The 19,897-nt window shown below is 38.3% G+C and overlaps 1 protein-coding gene across 7 annotated transcripts in view; it reads right to left on the bottom strand.

The window, feature by feature from the left end:
- Positions 1-19,897, bottom strand: part of CNTN4 (contactin 4) — a 560,752-nt gene that overhangs the window by 498,342 nt on the left and 42,513 nt on the right. The window lies entirely within an intron of this gene.

A 19,897-nucleotide genomic window follows, 5' to 3' on the forward strand; every position in this document is an offset into this window, starting at 1 on the left:
ATGGGTGAAGCAGGCAGCATTCACGGGCCCTTGGGAGGGCAAGGGTACATTCTGTCTGAAGGGGCAGGCACCCCCCCAGCTCATGCTGATGGCTAACATGTGGGGCACAGACCTAGGGTTGCAGGAGCACTTACAACTTTTCAAAGAAAAGTTGAAAATATTATTGTATTTTGAAAATCTCCCAAGTTTTAAATGTTGGAAACCACTTCAAAAGATTCTTTTAAAACATTGAGGGAGCCAAACACCACCAAATTGTCTTCAGGTGCCACAGTTTTGCAACATGACCTCAGTGAAACAGAACTAACACTGTGCTTGGCTTGCTCTCATCCACTCATCCCTTCTCCCATCCATCCTGTGAGCCAGCCATGGATTTATGCATCTAAGGAGTGCCTTTTGCTTGCCAGACACTAGTGAGGCAGCGGACCTGCCAAAATGGAGATCCCAGCTGTATGTAGCCGTAAGAATCTCCTATTCCAGTGGGGTCAGTTACCTGCAGTTTCATAAAACTGCAACACAACACGCCATTTTGAAGGAAGGAGGACAGTTTCTGGACTTCATAAAGGAGATGAGCTCCTACTGGTGTTTGAAAGATGAGAATGATGCTTCTTCCTATCCATTGTTTAACCAAATAAGGGAGAAATCTAGGAAAGCAGAAGACACACTGTTTATAGCTTGGGCGGTAACCAGTTGCCAGGTCCTGGTTATGTACCCCACCCCGTCTCTCTCCCAAGGTTGTTTCAAAAGAAACGTCCTGGTTAAGTACATGAAACCTCTTTGAAAACCACACAGCACCATACGAATGCTAGATATGATTATTATTGTAGCCCTGATAGTTTTTAAGCTGATGATAACCTGGGTCTTCTGCTCTCACTGCCACTTACCAGGAAAACACTGAGCGAACACAGGTTTACATGAGAGCATGGATCAACATGGACTAACATGAGCTCCTCAATCAAGGGCTCTTAGCATTAACTGACACCACGTGGTCACTCAGAAGCCTTTATGTTTACCATGAAGCGAACAGAAAGTGAAGAACCATCATTAGAGAACTCGTCTTTCTTTTGCATCCTTAAATAGCTCAGTTTCTGATTAAGCCAGACTAGATATGCTGTAAAGACAAAAGGGACTCTTAACTTCTGATGTGCTGATGTGGCTGAAAAGTGGGCCGTGCCTCTAACTGGATATGTTCAGATACTCTTCTGACATGCATGGTGATTAGGCCATTTTAGATAAACAGGATGTGCTGATCAATGAAAACTATTAATGTCTTTAGCAAATGATCAGGGTATTAATAATTAATTTTGCGACAGAAATGTCATCTCAGACCAGCGGATTGATCTATGTTGTTAAGCAGTTTCTTGAAGCAATTAAAATTATCTTAGAAAATGTATCCAATTACACCATAAAGATTTAATTCAAGATAGGATGCTATTTACAGTGTGTGTTCTGTTAAGAGCTGTAGATTTTTAAGGATGAAGGATTTCAAGAACCCGACTGGCATTTATTTACATCCAGGTAGGTAAGGCTCACATTCACTAATCAGAAATAATGGGGTCGTTGATAGTAATTCGTCTAGTGGGCAGTCGTAACCAGAGCACAGGGTTTTCTGAAGGGAGCTGAAGATTGATGAATCTCATGTGGGACTGTGGTGCAGGATACAAAGTTTCATAATTTCCATTTTTCTGCCAGAACCAGAAAGCAAGCTGTGGGATGAGGCGAGAGTTATGGCAGTAATAGATCTCCCCTGCAGCCTGGAGCTCTCTCTGGTTTACCCTAAGGTGGCTGTAGGAAAAGGTAGTGTACTCAGCACTAACTGTGGGACCTTGACCAAGAATTAGACTCGTAAATCCTGAGGAGGGGGCCACACAATGAAACAGGACTGGGTTGCTTTCTCTGGCTGAACCAGAAGGATATGAATAATTGAGAATCCCACAGTTTATCTGTACACATTACTCCACAGCAAAACTCCTCCAGCCTCCAACACTTCAAACAATTCTTATATAGCAAGACTCATGCTAAAGAACTCAGTCTAAAGTGTGTAAGACAAATCATGATTTAGTTCTTCCTTAAAAAATCTTGCTTTCCAAGAATCTACATGCAGGGTCTCATCACATAATGACTGCTTTTAGCACTTTGCTAAATTAAAATTCTGCTGGTATCCAAATGCTCTAATTCAGCTCAACAAATAAGCAGGTGTGCTTACTGGGGGCAGGGACAATGCTAGGGGTGGAGGTGCAGAGGTGATGGAGGTAAGAGCCCTGTCCTCAAGGAGCTCACTGTTTACTTGGCGAGAAAGGCGATTAAACCAGGCATTACATTTCTGTGGGATTCACGTAATAAGTCTATTAAGGACAAGGTGCTAAGGATGCTAAAGGAACATCACCTAACTGAGCCAGGGTGTGGGGTAGGGCAGGGGCTTCAAGAATGCTCTCCAAAGGTGCTAACAGTTCGAACTGTGTCTTAAAGGATAAATAAGAGGGAGGAAGGAAATTCTAAGCCAAGTGACAAGGGCAACTGACAGGCATGAGAATTTAGAGAATCTTCAAGTTACTGCAACACAAGAAAATGGAAGGAGCACAATGGGCGGACTCACACCTGTGCTCTAATCTTGGCCCTACATTCTCCAGCTGTGTGGCTCATCTGTAAGATCACAAGAATACCCATCATCCAGGCTTACTGTAAGGATTAGTGAGAGGGTATGGAAGGCACCAAGGTCAGGGCCTTGACACTTAGTAGCCACCCTTGCTAAACATAGTACAGCACTGCCTAAGCCAGGTACCTGATCCCCAAACAGCCTTGAATGTATATTAAAGAGTTTGGACCTGAATCTGAAGACTAGGAGAGGGTGGAAATAACTTTAAACAGGGGGAAGTTCTGAATAAACTTGGTTTCCCTGTATGGGGATCTGCTTTACATGCAATCCCCAGAAACAGAGAATATCTATTTTCCCCATTGCTTGTCTCCTCTGCTCAACAGGTGAACTCTAATTATGAAGTATACTTCCAATATTCACCACATTTTTCAAAACCTCATGGCAGTAAGACAGAGTGGGAAAACACTGGATTTGGAATTAAGTGAATTGAGTTATTTCTTCTTGGTTTTGCCACTGGTTATCAATTTTGGGGAAGCCACAACCTTTGTAAACATATTTGCTTATCTATAGTTTGGGACTCATACCATGAGCCCTATCTTTCTCACACGTGGTTGTAAGATTTAAGTGATCTATGTTTTGAAAGTGAATATCAATTATTCTTATTGTGTAGATTCTAATTCAAATCCCCTCCGAGATTTTAAACTTTACAAAGGTAGTAATATTTGTTTTTTCATAGGTATTTAAGAGGCTCATGGAGAATTACATGGCACAGAGCAGGCAGTCAATAAATAGTATGTAAATGAAAGAATAAATTTAACATCTTTCATGGATCTACTACGTACTTTTTACATTCCCTTCTTTTTTTTTTTTTTTTTTTTTTTTTTGCAGTACGCGGGCGTCTCACTGCTGTGGCCTCTCCCGTTGCGGAGCACAGGCTCCGGACGCGCAGGCTCAGCAGCCATGGCTCACGGGCCTAGCCGCTCTGCAGCATGTGGGATCTTCCCGAACCGGGGCACGAACCCACATCCCCTGCATCGGCAGGCGGACTCTCAACCACTGCGCCACCAGGGAAGCCCTGCATTCCCTTCTTATTTAACCTTCATCACAACCCTGGAGGTCAGGTATCACTAATCCTCTTTAAAATTATAATCTTGGAAATTAGACTATGAATGGAACTTGTTCAAGGTCAAACATCTAGAAATCATCAGAGCCAGTATTCAGATCTAGGTCTTCATACTTCAAGTACTGTGCTCTTTTCTACCACAGCAACAGAGATGTAAATAAAGCAATGTGTCTTTAAAGGGGGGACATAAAGTTCTGGTGGTAACCCTTCTAACTCTGCTTTTCATGTTGCGCTTCTGCAGAATAGAAGCCAGATACCAGGGAGGAGAGGTACAGATTCTGCATAATATTCATAATGCTAAGTAGAGCATGGATTTCAGAGCTGAGCCCTTGTCAGAGGACTGCATTTCACTAGTGTGAATTCAGAACTCCTTGTGAGAGCACAGCTGGGAATGCTTCTTTCCCTCTAAATGTAAGAACAACAGGAACATTTGTTTTCTTCCTAATTATTATTTAGGATGCAGCCATTCTTAAGGCAAGAATTTTAAAAAGGATCATCCACAGTTCCCAGTGTATAGTTGAGCATTTTCTAACTCTACAATTAACTAATAAGCGGTGCAGTCAGTCATAATGGCAAGGAAGAAGTGAGCAGAACTGAAAGCAGGAGACACATTCAGTTTCCTCAGAAAGCAACCCGACAATCATTTCAAGGGAAAACGGCATATAGTCAAATCTTAATATTCAGTCAGTCAACAGATATTTATTGAGTGCTCATTATTCAAATGGTAATATGCAGAATGCAAAGAGTCAAGGTCAAGGCCTCTGCCCACAAAAGGATGACAACTCAGCTGGGTAGAAAAGATTACTGACTATATAACTTAGTTTATATGCCAACTTAGGGGTACAAATAATCTATACTTTCTATCCTTATGGTATCTGGTCTACAGGTTCTTTTTGGATAATGAAAATTCATAGCAATCAAATTAGCTTAATAGACTTTCTCCTTGTACCAGCTTTTTACTCTATCTTCTACAAGAAACATATTTCCATGTCTATTTCCTTGAGGTCTTCCCTACTTCAGTGGAGACTGAAATAAGTAGTCTGCCAGGAATGTGAAAAAATATGTGTTGCTTGGTTTCTCTTTGGATTGCTTGTCCCAAGCATCTGAAAGTATTAAGAGGACAGTGTAAAGAAGATATAAAAGGGACTGGATAATACATTTGGAAAACTGCACTTATTAACCAACAGGTAGGCACGCGTGAGATGGAATTCCTTATGTAGATGGTACCCAGCTACTCAGTGGCTGACTGGGACTCTATTTCCATCATAAGATATTATAGAGGACTTTGAGGACAGAGGGTCAGCTAAATGGGGACAATTAACCCCATTTTTAAAGGCTTTCTAGGCAAAATGGTGTCTCCCACTTGTAGCAATTCTAACCAGAAATATGATGATTACATTAAGACACACTCTGGCATAAAAGCCAGCTAGCCAACATCTTATCAACTCAGTCACTGAAGGATATCTTTTAGACATTCTGAGAGCCAAAAGAATTCTACACACTATCTATAAAAATCCCATATTAAAGTTTCTTAGAATATATACGCACTACCACTTTCTCAACAAACTTTCTCCTTATAAAACCTTATTCTCCTTTGATGTTAGACCTTTACACTTCGCTACTCAGGAGACCATCTTAAAAACAAGAACTGAAGTCATTGCAATAATCAAAGTGTGTTATTTCAAAAGATCACTGGATTGAGATTCAGAACAACTGGGTTCGTAGCTCAGTGCTGTTATTTACTTGCTGGGCAAGTTTCTTTACCAATAAAAGTGGTCTGGATCAGCCTGTTTCTAAAAATCGTTTAAGTCCTGTTGCATCATTACATCGGAAAAACGGTGTGTATTCAAAAGACTTAATTCAATAAATGAATGGTGGTCACTCTGCCTTTGTCATCACCAATTAGACATCTCACAATTTCTCAGATGATATCCCCTTCTCATGCGTCAAAGTTGTCTGAGATACACTGCTTTTAAGTTCTATGTATGGTGCCGTTACTGCAATGTAATCCCAGGCCACAAATACATATTCACCATTCATAGTCTCCACCAGGTAATCACTTACCGTACTACTTTCCAAAGCTGTATTTAATTTTTACTTTTATTAAAGTAATACATAAACATAGCTTAAATACCTACTCCTACTCCCCTCAGATAACTGCTTCCCAAGGAAAATAGGTTGCCTTTCTGATATGTATCGCAATCTTCACAAAAAAAATGCTTATAATACTATATCTTGATTTGGGGGTCTTATGTATTATTAGCTTCTCTTATGGATGACAGTAATTCAGCTTTCTCATATAATCACTCCCAATGACAGTCACACATACACAACACACACACAAACGCCTGGTTCCACTGTTGTCCAAATTTAGTTACATCATTTAATTTGGTTAATAATTTTTCAACTGAGTCCCAGAGTAAACTGCTTATGTTTCCTTTCTGTAATAGTTGGGTTTTTTAAGACTTAATAATTTCCTCTTTATTTGCTAAGTATATATTACAGATTCATTCTAAACATCCTACCATATCTAATGCTTTCATTATGTTCAAACACACCTTGTAGCCCATCAGCTTTAATAAGTACTTATTTAGGACATGTAGATACTGAACACTTTTACATTTCAGTTGAAAAACAAACAGATATGGTTCGTGTTCTAGCACCTTTTAGATGAAAACAGAAAAGCCTTGCATTCAAAGATATAATTAAATATATTATGCAATTATTCATATATGAAACTTACATATTTGTGAGTTTCCAATACAACAGATGTAATTAAAAAGCAACATAAAAGGATATGTGATTAAACAACGTTGGAGGCAAAGTAATGGTAGAATGTAATATGAAATAACTGAGGAGATGATAAATAATAGATATCCCTTATGAAGCACTTATTATGTAGTAGTCCCTTATTAAGTATTAACACATATACTCTTTAAAACAACACTTTAAGTAGACAACAATATCATTTTAAAGGTTAAGTATGTTGTCTTTAGTTAGAGCTGAGAAGTAATGGATATAGGACATAAACTCTGAATATATTCCCCAGAAGTTTACTGAAGTATATTTTACATACACTGATAGGCATTCTTTTTAGTGTAAAGTTTAATGAGATTTCAAAAATGTATGTAGTCATATCACTACTATACCACCAAGATGTAGAATATTTCCATCACCCTAGAAAGCAACCCTAAAAGTTTAACTTCAGAGTATAGATCCATTCTTCTGAAATTCTCCCAAATAGTTATAACACAGGCTTATTAACTGTAGTATGTATAAGATACATGTTTTTTCTTCCTCTTATTTAGACTGCTTCTCTGATACTTCATCTTCCCTTTAGAATATCATTCCCATATTAGTATACTCTCAGTACAACAGAAATGAGAACAAAAGTAGACCATAGCAGAAGACAGGAAAAGACACGGCACCTCCATGGCCCCTTCCCAGGGAAAGCACTGCTAACTGAGCATGGCACCTTCTCCCACTTAGCCCAAGGGCAGTCCCAGAATCTTTTCCAGGTAGCATTTCAAGCAGGCACAACAAAATCAATACGGTTTATAAGTAACATAAAAACTTATTTGCCTTCCCTATGGTGGTTGAAAACATCAGCTTTAGAATCACACAAGCCAGCTTTAAATCCCAGCTCTACCATTTAGATGTTGTCCTTGGGCAAGTCATTTAACCTAGGTTAGTCTTACTTTTCTCTTCAGCAAAGTGACGGTGATGATTCAGGGTTGTTGAAAGGAATATAAGAGAAAATCTCTTTAGTTGGATTCTGCTAAAAAAGTTGAGCATGGCTTTGAGAAGGTAAACTTGTTGGGAAAAGAAGGTGGACAAGCAGTGGAAGCACCTGGCTTCAGGAGACACATGGATGCAGGAAGCTCACTGTGACAAAGGGGAAAAACCCATGACCCATTGCATTCCCTCCTGAGCATCAGAGCAGAGTGCGTGGAGGAACCTGGGGAATTTGGGGGTGGGGGAAATGACATTTCCCAGAGACGCCAGTCTTAGTCTTGCTTTCTGGGTAATGGGAAGTAAACTCTGCAAACTTTCTTAAGGCTGCTACCAACAGAGCAGGAAAGAAGCATTCTTAGCAATCATCTCACGTTTGTTTTCCTTCTGCCCACTGGTGTGCTGCAGAGTGCCAATTCTGCTAAACTCCCACATAAATCACTGGTAATGAAGCATGTTGCACATACAGACAGCAACAGGAATTTTTTAATCACCTAAACCAAAGAAGAGCTAAAGGTAAGCACAAAACACTCTAATACTTAATATATTAGGTGTCAGATTTAAAGTGGAAAGAACCATGTGACTTTCAGAGCTTTTACATGGATGCACTTAGTGGGGAAGTAAAGCTACCAGTATATTCATCACTATGCACAGCTTGCTGATTGCTTGGACAGCCAAATCAGATAGGTGGTAGCCTAAAAAAGAGTCTGTACCTACTTAATCAGAAGTAGAAATAAGGGGCTTCCCCGGTGGCGCAATGGTTGAGAGTCCGCCTGCCGATGCAGGGGACACGGGTTCGTGCCCCAGTCCAGGAAGATCCCACATGCCGCGGAGCGGCTGGGCCCGTGAGCCATGGCCTCTGAGCCTGCGCTCCACAACGGGAGAGGCCAGAGCAGTGAGAGGCCCGCGTACCGCAAAAAAAAAAAAAAAAAAAAAAAAAAAAAAAGAAGTAGAAATAAGACTGCAAACATAAATGCACAAATTATGACAGGCTATAAAAAATAAACAGGCTAAAATCATTTATCCTCTGTACTTCACTCACAAATTATTAACTAAATTTCTACTAATTGACATGCCACATGATACAGAAGTGAATAAGACACACAAAGTCTGCCCTCATGGAGCTTATTTTATTCTACTGGCGGTATAAATAACACAGTGCTCTAGGGGGGCTTGTAACAGTGGACAACCAGGTAACTGTGTCAGTAAGAATCAAGAGTGTATATGACCTTTGGAAACAGACCTACATTCAAATCTTGGTTTTCTATATCCAATGCCTGAAATGTTTTGGAAAAGTTATTTGGATGCTCCAATTTTTTGTCTATAAGATGGAGACTGCCATCTACATCAGAAGTGCATAGGGAAGTATGTGAGCTAATGCATGTAAAATGGTTAGCACTCTAAGACAGTCTTAACATGGACTTTGTCTTACCTAGGGGAAGCTTAGAAGTCTAAGTGGAGTGTGGGACATGAAACTACCCTATTCTTTAGTGAAGTGGTAAAACAGGATTTATATTCATAGCCTGCCATCTCACGAAATGGTAAACAAATTGTACATTCTAGATCCTTGCTATTATTTATAGAAATAAATATATTGGAACATTATCTAAATAAAATTTGATGAATAAACACAGTATGTTAGACCCTTGATGTCACAGTAGACAAAGTCCTGTTGTCATGGAGTTTGCATTCTAGTGCACTTTCCAGTTTATCTGCCCATGGAACTCATTTTCTTGAAGAATAAGCTAAATTCCTATAGGCACACCTCGGCATCATTGTCATTTGGTCTAGGACTGCATGCAGATGATAGGACGTTTCCAGATCATCTGACAAACTCTTTTGAATTCTTCTTTGGTATCGAATAGTTTTCCAGAAATCCACTGCATATTATACAAAACTATTTAAGCAAGTGCTTGCCTCCGTTTTCTTGTTTTATTTTATTTTTTTGCACCCTGATCTGTATCTCAGGCATGAAAGATGATAGAGAGAGAAAACGACAAGCTTTTTTCTTGAGTACATACTACATCTGTTACTATCTAAAGATTTTACATGAACTATGTAATCCTCACAGTAACTTGAAGAGGTAGGTATATCATTATTCCCATTTGTCAAAGAAGAAAGTGAGGCTTGGAGAGGCAAGTGAGTCAGTTACTTCTTTGGTATTCCTTCCACTGCTTTCTCTTAGACCTGTAAGTGGCTAACTTCTTCTCAGCATATTGTATCAGGGCGGATAGTGGTGATATTCCAAAAGAAAAATAGAGGAGACAGCTGGTAAACCTGTGTGTGAAGGATGCCTTTCTCTACATTGGTGGGGATATGTCATCATCAGATACAAACTAATGAGACTGAATTATTGCATATGGATCCAGAATCATTAGCATGCCAAGGGACACTTTCCCCCCTTATAAGAACAGCAGAAATTGCAAATGTGACAGTTTAAAAAAACGTTTTTATAGCCCTTATCAATGCATGGTTATTCATCAGTTAGTTTAATAGTCAAAATAGGTAGAAAGTGATCAGTGTGCTCTTTGTTTAATCAGGCTGACTTAGGCCAAATTGAGCAAACATTAGTTGGTTCTCAGGGAATGAGATTTCAGGCCTGGCCTGTCACATATAGAGCAGATGTCCCTGTAGTTCTGGGTGTGAGATGAGCACATGCGGCCAATCTACTTTAACCATTCTACTTATGTTCTTATTTAAAATGTGATAGAGTGATCATTTCCAGTTATAAAGTGGCTTTTATCTGAGAATCTCCAAAGGACAGTGTATTAAGTCTACACTGTTTGGGATGAGGGTTAGGTTCCAGTATTATAATTTTTAGGCAGGGAAACTGAGGTATAAAAGAGTATAGGGAGTATACAATACTTAGCAAATTAAGAATAAATACATGCGTCTTTGTCTAAAGCTAAGACTCGGGGGAAAAGAATAATTTGACATGAGGAAACTTAGCCAACTCCCTCTTAACCAAGTGATCAAGGCTGACATCACCAGTGCCAATTCATATTGGCCTCAAGTCCCCTCTGCCATGGAGCACTGAGGGGGACACAGTATTCGTGTGTGGTCTCCTTGCAAAGAATGCCTAAGCTCAGTGTGACCATGAGAAAACATCAGACAGTTGAGTAAGGTGCTAGAACATAACTGACCAGCAGTCTTCAAAAGTGTCAAGATCACCAAAGGAAAGACTAAGGAATTGTCATGAATTAAAGGACAGTACAAAGAAATGAATATTGCAAACAAGGTGGGATTTTGGATTAGATCTTTGAAGAGAAAGAGGACATTAGTAGAAAAACTGGTGAACCTTAAATAAGGCTTGCCGTTTCATTAACTGAATGGTACCAATGTCACTTTTCTGCTTTTGATCACTATATTATGGCCATGTAAGATGTTAACACTAGGAAAACCAGAGTGAAAAGGAACTCTGTAGCCCTTTTTGTAACTTTCCTATAATTATTTCAAAATAAAGCTAATACTGCATCAACTATTTCCTAGCCTGAGAGTAAAATTTTGAAAAAAAAATCCATTTTTGGTTTTTATAACAGTGGATTTATCCTCCTTGAAAGTTATGGGCACACATAATGCCAGTTTAGACGTTATATTTAGGTACGCCACATCATTTCTAGAGAAAGTTCAATGATCATTAAAGTGTGCTCACAGGAGACACATTGGTCAGGGGAAAAATGATGTAGGAAAAAAAAAAATGTCTGGATGCCCAGGCTGCAATCCATCTTGACAATACTGACTTTCTTCCAATTTAATTGAAATTAGACTGCTGAACAGACAAGTTAAGGTATGAAGAAAAAAGTTCACTCTGCTTTTCTTAATGAAGAAAAAATAAAGCCAGAATTCTTTACTTCTTGTATGCTAAAAACACAACACCCAGGTTTTCCCTAAACTTTTAATTTAGTATCACTGTGAGCTCTTTGCAATGACATGTGAGATCTATGTAGAGACAAAAGTATGAAGATGGGAATACTTGTAATACTATATCATATTTTTTCATGACATCAAACTTCCTCCCTAAATTAGCAGTCTAGGTCTGCTGTTGGTAAAACAAAATGTAGCAATTCTATTTACCTATGGAAACTAAGACATAGTTGAATTATCTATGAAAACATTTTTGAGAATATAATTCTAGTAAGTGATAACTTCAACTTTGAGGTTATTTCAGAGATGAGGCAAACAACAAAAGAATGATCTAAATAGTTGTAGTTACTTAGGAAAATTCAAGTCCATGACCTATGTTAAAGTGTATTCCTGCACACAGTTCAAGTTTTTATATTATTGCCTCCCAGCCCTTCACTTACTACACCTCAGCTGCAAGTTTCAGGAAAGTATTTTCAAGTGTAGGAAGAAACTTGATGAACTATGTCCTCCTGCTGCCTACGTGTATATTACTGTAAGTATATGTAAGTTCTCATCTGACCCTCGCTAGCATCACATTTCAGGCTCAGACTGTACCTCAAGTTACCTTAGAGAAGCTCTGCTAGAGGAAAACCAAAAACTACTTGGGAACCAGGAATCTTGAAGGATGAGAAAGAATAACCTGCATAAATACAATGAAATAGCCTTCCAAGTGTCTAGCTGAGCGCAAGAAGGCAGATTTTCCTAATCAAAAATGAGTATTTTTGTATGTACTTTAACTATGTTCCTAGCTCACAGTAAGCCCTCAAGTGGGGCGGTAGCAATGGTAGTGGAAATGCATCAGGTTGTAATGACAGACTTGTGTTACTTCAAAGCTCTGGCACCAATTCCGCCCAAGAGATGCTACTTTCTCCTGAGTTCACACAATTGAGGAATGAGTCTGGAGCCACGATGAGCATGCTCAGAGAAACCAGGAAAATAATCAGAGGAGAAATGTATTGCTTCTGTTTTGTTGATATTACTAGGGACTCCAAGGAAGCCCCTCTTTGATCCAAATCCCCAAAACCTTAACCCATGGCTTTGTCCCACTACTTTTTAACACCTGATCCTCCATTACAACCACAGAACTCCACAGACCCTTCAGTTTGGACGTCAGAAGTTGCATTTCTGAGCAATGTTAACTAGCCAGGATAAAATATAGAAACAGTATATAAGTCATATACATTATATATACATATATATGTGTGTATATATATATCTGATTGTGAATATATATTGATTGTGACATACATACTATATATATACACACATATGTATACAAACACACACATATATGTGTGTGTATATATATAAACACACGGGATATCTCAGGGTCCAGTTGTCAACACAGAATAATTTGTTCTATACAAGAAAAGAGTTTTAAAAGAAAAAACCTTCACATCTTTGTAAGTACTTCACTGTGCGAAGTGGACATATTTCACACATTGTTATTCAGTACACACAACATTATGCTACATTCTAATTGAGAATAACTTCCAGAAATACCTCATGCATTTGTAAATGAACAGTGCAGGTGAACAAGGACAGGCAGGGTGTGCAATTATTCCTGTGTATATTTATATGCCCACCAGTTCTGTTGTCTTAAAACAGACTTAAGGGAAAGCTCTTCTAGGTTAATTGCTGTTGCTAAGGAAAAGGCCCAGGTTTGCCTTCACAGTTAATCATTTCCTTCAGGTGCAACAATCAGGCTGGCCTCTTGGGATCAACTTTTGTCTAAAGACAAATGTGTAGTAAAGTCTCCTTTCATTTTTCTAAAAATACTTATTATTCACTCTTTAAATTTTTTCAATATCCCCAAATAAAGAGAGTTTAATATTTCTAATAGCAACCAGATAATTTCAGGAAAAAATATTCTCTGGCTCTTGGTTTCTTAACATAACATAGGAGGCTGGGCAGCATGTTACCTGTCTGAAGGAAGAATGTGAGAAATGGGTCACCAATGGCAGATTCCCTGGTAAAGCTATAGGTCAGCTTAAGAAAAGTCCCACATCTGAGCAGCCCAGATCCCTTTGGCCCATTCTCTACATTTCAGCCACAGCTATGTTACCAGAATGTAAATACGATAGAGCCACATTCTCCAACTTTCCACTTACCTTCAATACCTTTACAGAACCAGGAAAGACCTGCTTAATTCAAACTCCCACCCATCTCTGCAGCAGACATCTGTCTTAGAGCTATACTGCATGACAGCTGGATAGGTCTGGCAATCTTGCCTATCTATCTCTGTTCCTGCTTCTTCCCCACTTCTCTGTAGCTAGCTTGAAATTTATACGTAGATGAACTTCCTCTGAAAGTCTTCTCTGACCTCTTAATTATCATTTTACTTCTCATACGTGCTTTGACAACATTCAGAATTTCTCTTATAAGAGCAGTTATCATATAGTATTATAACTTTTGTCTTTATCCTCCTTTGTTATTATAAATGCCCAGAAAGGAGAAACAAGGTCTGTCTCATTCATCCATGTACTGAGAAAGTAAGCCCAAAGTAAATATATCTTGAATCAACTTAAACTGTAACGCATTTAATTACTTAGAAGAAGGCAGAGTAAGTCCAATAGCTCAAATTGCCAGCAGGAAGTAATACAATTTGAACCTAAAAAAAGAATAATCAGAAAATTACTCAGAATTAGTTAAGAAGGTTAGGACTTTACCCTGGCTACTTTTGTGGACAAGAGTTTGTGGGTTGTCTTGGGAATTTAACAAGATTTCAATAAAGATACGCCTATGATAATCTATACAGATAGTTAAATTATAAGTTTGGAAACTTGCTTCTAAATCACAGATTCTCAAATATGTTTAAGAGTTAATATGATAAGAATAATTCCAAGTTTCCATCTGTTTGAGAGGAGTGAGCTAACCAAAGTAGATGGATCACTTTATTCCAAGACTTCTCATAGACTTCAATAAGATGACATGGAATTTATATAAAAGAAGAAAGAGGCATTCCAGGTGGCGTTGCCTGGAGTTAGTTGACCAGAAGTTCCTTTCATCCATGAACACATCATGGGACAAAAGTTCTTCAGAACTCACTTTGGTATATGTCTGTCATCTACAGAAAGGTCTGGCAATCTAAGGGCTGCTCCCAGCTCAACACCTGTTTTTGTAAACAAATTTTTATTGGAACACAGCCAGGCCTGCTCATAAATGTATTGGCAGCCATATCTATAGCTGCTTTTGTAATATAATGGCAGGGATGGATAGCTGTGACAACAATCATTTTGCCTGGAATTAAAAAAAAAATACTTGCTACCTAGTCATTTACAGAAAATGCTTGCTGATCTCCAATTTATAGTAATATTTTGTTCTTTCTTAACCTTCACTATAAAGGTCTCCTCTGGGTATAATTAGGTTTAACACAATCAGCTGGACCCACTGCTGCTGTTTTATACAAAACTGTTGTACAAATGCAGGCTGAAATGATCCATGAAACTGGAGAGCATCACATTTTCCCTAAATGCTGAGCTGACCAGCAGTATTTTCTAAATTGAAAGGTGAACTAAGCAAAATATCTTTGGATTTTCTGCTTCAAATTCTAATTAGAAACTGTTTAATACATATTCTTAAACTAGCATATTAAAGCTTACAAATATAGACACATTTACCATAAAGAAGTCTGAAACAGATACCCTAAAATATTTTATGGGTAGATAAGTTATTAAAACACTGACATACTGGAAATTTTACTAACGACAACTAAACTTTTATTTGATAATTTGAAGAAATCACGCTGGTATCCTAAAGTACCTAAAATACTTAATTATAAACATTTGTTTTGGTCACACAAGACTAGAGTTGAACAACATTTGTGATCTAGACTTTATCTAAATGAAATATCAATTCATGTACAGTACATGGAATAGTTAGATGATTTGATTTTTTTATTCCCGTTTGGTAGTTAAAGAAAATACACAGCTTTAATTCCTCGTAGTAATGAGAATTCTGTTTCTTCAATTGTTAATCCATACATTTAAAGTAAGTCAAATATTGGGTTGGTTCAGTACACATTCAACATTATTTTGTGAGTTGCTAGAATCAACCTGTTTCGTCATTAGTTTAAAAGAAAAGAGTAAAATGGAAAGAAAGAATTCAGTTAACAGTAACTTCTGGTGATAGACATTTGCAGAAATACAAGTTTTCTCTTTTTCTATAATTCAGCAGAATCAGTCTGAAATTCAGTTTCTCATTTGCTTTTCTCCTCATCTTTCAGCCTCTATCTCCCAAAAATATATGACAGGTACTGCCACTGGGTTTTGGCTCTGCTCTCTTTCTCTCCCTGCGTGTTTAAAACCATCACATTTGAAAACTGATTCCCTTGGAGAAACTGTTAAATGCCTTTTGGCTCATTTTAGGAGCCAAAGTTGGTATTTTTTTTTCCTTGTGGCAAGAACACTTAACATATATGGGTTTTTTTTTTTTTTTTTTTTTTTTTTCTTTTTGCGGTATGCGGGCCTCTCACTCTTGTGGCCTCTCCCGTTGCGGAGCACAGGCTCCGGATGCGCAGGCCCAGCGGCCATGGCTCACGGGCCCAGCCGCTCCGCGGCATATGGGATCCTCCCAGACCGGGGCACGAACCCGTATCCCCTGCATCGGCAGGCGGACTCTCAACCACTGCGCCACCAGGGAGGCCCATATATGGGGGTTTTGATAGTTATTATGAGGCAGCCCTTTGACTAGAGTTTCAAAATAAAGAACTTTGGTTTCCATGTTTCTGTTCTTGGGATAGATGGCCAAACTGATTGTACATAACACATAAATTCAGCTAAATGTGCTGTGAAAAAGAAGAAAAGCAAACCCACACAACATACATATAGAGATAGAATATTGTAAACAGCACATGCCCCAGAATGAGGGTTAGTTGGGACATACAACGGAATTCACTATTCCCATGGGAGATTTTGGTTCTCAATTATCTCTCATATTGTGAGCATTCCATCGGGGTGAGTATGATTCTTCCACCTATAGATGCAAAAGCTTTATAAAGTATGGTTCCTAAACACAAGCCAACTGCTTCAGCTGGTGTTCAACCATTAACTTGGTCATCTACCCCAAAACTAGAAGAAAAACACTCTGTATAGAATCACTGTGTGCTGACACACTGGTTTCCAACAGGGTGCCATAATTTTCCAGGTTGAAGCATACATCCTTGGGAGGTCAAATGATTCTCAAGAACACTGGGTAAGTGAATGGCAGAGACAAGATTGGAACTCTGGTCTCCAGACTCCCACTCCCTGCTCCTCTAGTGCCTTACAGTAATTTGCATTCCATATAAGACCGTCTCCAGTCAAATTCCCACTGACTTTGCCAATCACATTTCCCAGCCTCCCTGGCATACAACAGTGCTGCAATCAGATTGGGTTTTCCATGCATGAGCTTGCGGCATATTATACTGTTTCTATACTTTGCTTTGACTGTTTCCTCCATTCCTCCACCTTTTAAAATAAAATCTCCTCAACTGTCACCCTCCAAACAGTTAAGTTATCCAAATTTCCACAGGTCAAAGTTATCACTTAGGCTTTGAATAATAAAGCACCTTTTCTGTATCATTACTGTACTCCTTATTAAATCCCAACTTGCATTATAATTGCATGTTAACTCCTTTATTAGGATGGAAGCTCCCTGAGGTTAGGTGGAGTCCAGAATTTGATAAGATTCTGCATCCCTCACAACAGGCTCAGAACCCTGTCTTACACGCCATAAGTACTGAACCTATGCTTACTAATTTACAAGGGCAGACAAATGTATCTCATCACTAGCAAAAAAAAAAAAACCTGACATCTTCATTTTCCAGAATTTATTCTTAAACTATCTTTAAAAGTCAAAACAACTGGAATTGTTCTACAAAGCGCTCTGAAATTCTCCCTGAACATCAGCATTGCTAAAATACTATTCTAAGTGGTTTCTACAAAAGCACTTGAATATGCTTGCTTTCTGTTTTATGTCTGTAAAAGTTCCATAAGTTTTAATCCATTGGGGCTTAGATACATGAATCCACTTAAGTGGGGCTTGGTGCTCTTTATTCTGGCCTTACTTAAGATTCGATTCACCTTATGTATCTTTTCCTTCCTCACTTTACATATTGAGAAAATCATTCTCCTTCACTGAATGGACAATGAAGACAGACAGTTTTGTCTTCGTAGTCAGAAGGGAAGGGTATCTTGTTTTGTCCTGAATCAAGTAACAAGAAATTCTGAAGATCTATTTTAGTCTGTTTTCATTTCCTCTCTGATGCTTTACTGTTTCTCTAAATAAAACAAAGACGATATTTAGGTTGCAAATGTGGGGTTCTATTAATAACTAAAGAAAATAAATTTAAAAAGCTGTTGTAAGCCAGTGATTCCAGCTAAACTTGGTTATTCATGATACTTGTAGAAAATCCTCTAAGAGAAACTGAGATATAAATAAAGACTTATAAAAGAGCACATGATCAACATGTATCTGTACATCTCCAGTAGGGAAGATATTTTTTTCCTTTCCTGCATTATTTCCTGCATTATTCAAAACCCTCACATTCCTCATAAACTCATGTTCATGTTCCATGACACGCCTCCTGATATTACTAATGAAGAGAATGGCTACTTCTTTTTCTTTTTAAACGTTTCTGTGATCATTTCAAAGTAATATTAGTGATTTAAGTACTTTTTTTCCCACTTTTGTCCTAACATAAGTTAGGTATCAGTTTGTATATTTTTGGCCATCGTAAATCATCCTTATCCATTACCATCCTGGTGTAATAAGGGAGAAGACTGTGTGGTGTGTGTGCGTGTGTGTGCGTGTGTGTGCACGTGCATGTGTGTATGTAAGCCTACACACACTCATGCACATACACACTTACACATGCATACAGTCGAACACTTTGCTTCTCCTACCATCTACACACATTTTGGATTTTCCAGCTGAAGTCCTTCTCTACTAAAAATGTTGCATCAGATGTCAAAAAACACACCATTTCTTGATTAACACAGATCTCAGTTAAGAGATACCTTTCTCTGCTTCTTAAGGAATCAACACAAAACCTGAAAACATGCTCCATCAACCACTGGAGTAAAGATGAAACTCACAGGTTTTGCTTGTTCTACACCTAGCACTCTCATTTTACAGTCGCTTTTTTCTTTGTCTTCTCTAGATGTCCTTAATCTGCAGGTCCCTATTAAAAATTAATTTTTACCTTGTGGATTTGTGGACGTTTGGGCAGTATCATGAGAAACCTGATTATTAATAAGTTATCTTTACATGAGAAGAATGAAATCCCACTTTGTTTCACTGCCCTCTAGATGTAAGACGTCTCCAAGGAAAGTCCACAGCCCTTGGCTCCCACACCCACTCTGGTGACTTCAGTTACTCCCTTGGGCATATGACTCTTGGTTTCTCTAATTCAGTCTCTCTGGAATTCTAGGTCCCAAATTTCTAAATGCTTACTGAGTAAATTCCCTTTGAATCATCTCATTCCAATTCACTAAAAATCATCTCATAAACAACTTGTGCTTTCTTCCCCATGAACCAGCACTTTCAAGAAACACCTATTTCAGTTAAATCTATACATTCTTTGAAGTTTGAAGACATGGGGTTATTGGTGATTTCTCCCAATGTTTTCTTTCCAATTCCCTACACCTCTATTTCCTACATCCAATCAGTGACTAAGCCCTTCCATTTGCATGGCTTAAATTTATCTTATATGCTGTGGTGAAGATTAATCAATATTACATGGAAGCTATTAAGTATTCAATAAAAAGTTAACTTCTATTATCATTAGACCTAACACTTAAATTTCTCTGCTTTCACATTTGTGCAGTTTAACACCTTTCCTGCTTTGGACTACATGTCTAAATCTTAACAATCCTTGGGGAATCTGTTCAAATTATGTTTCTTCCATTTATGTTGGAGGCCAGGATAGTACATGGCCATATCTCCTTCTTCTAGTCTCCTGGAGCATTTGTTATTTCTACTATTCATTCCATCAAGTATTGCTTCGTGACATCATCTGTATTTAACTGAACATTCTTCATCTCTTACATTGGTAATTTGTTTACAATGTACTCATTTTCTTTCCCCAATTATATTGTGAGTTTTTCGCGAGGACAAGGGATGGTCTATATTGTCATATTTTGTGTATCCCACCAAAATGTCTAGCAAAGTATATTTTTAAAGCTGCTTAAAATCTTTTGTTGATTTCTTGATGACTACTAATATTCTCTTCAGTTGTTTTTGGTGGGATTGACCTTGTATAAAAATATGCTTGGATGGTCACAGTCCACTTACGATTGCACGAGAATAATCTTTCTTCCCAACTTTTCCAATGAGGACTAAGGCTTTGAGAAGTATGTTCCCATCATTTACCCAATACACTGAACTCCACTCCATGAATACTTCTAAAAAACGGGACCCTGGGGCAATCATGAATCCAGGCATGTAGCATCTCAGAGTCGGATTTAATCTGATTTATTAGGATTATAACATCAAATTTATGATTCATGAATCTGACTTGTAAAAAAAAAGTATAACTTCTATATCAAGAACATATTTTGAATTTA

The sequence above is a fragment of the Mesoplodon bidens genome, assembly GCF_964165515.1.
Source record: "Mesoplodon bidens genome assembly, chromosome: 10".
NCBI classification, from domain to species: domain Eukaryota; kingdom Metazoa; phylum Chordata; class Mammalia; order Artiodactyla; family Ziphiidae; genus Mesoplodon; species Mesoplodon bidens.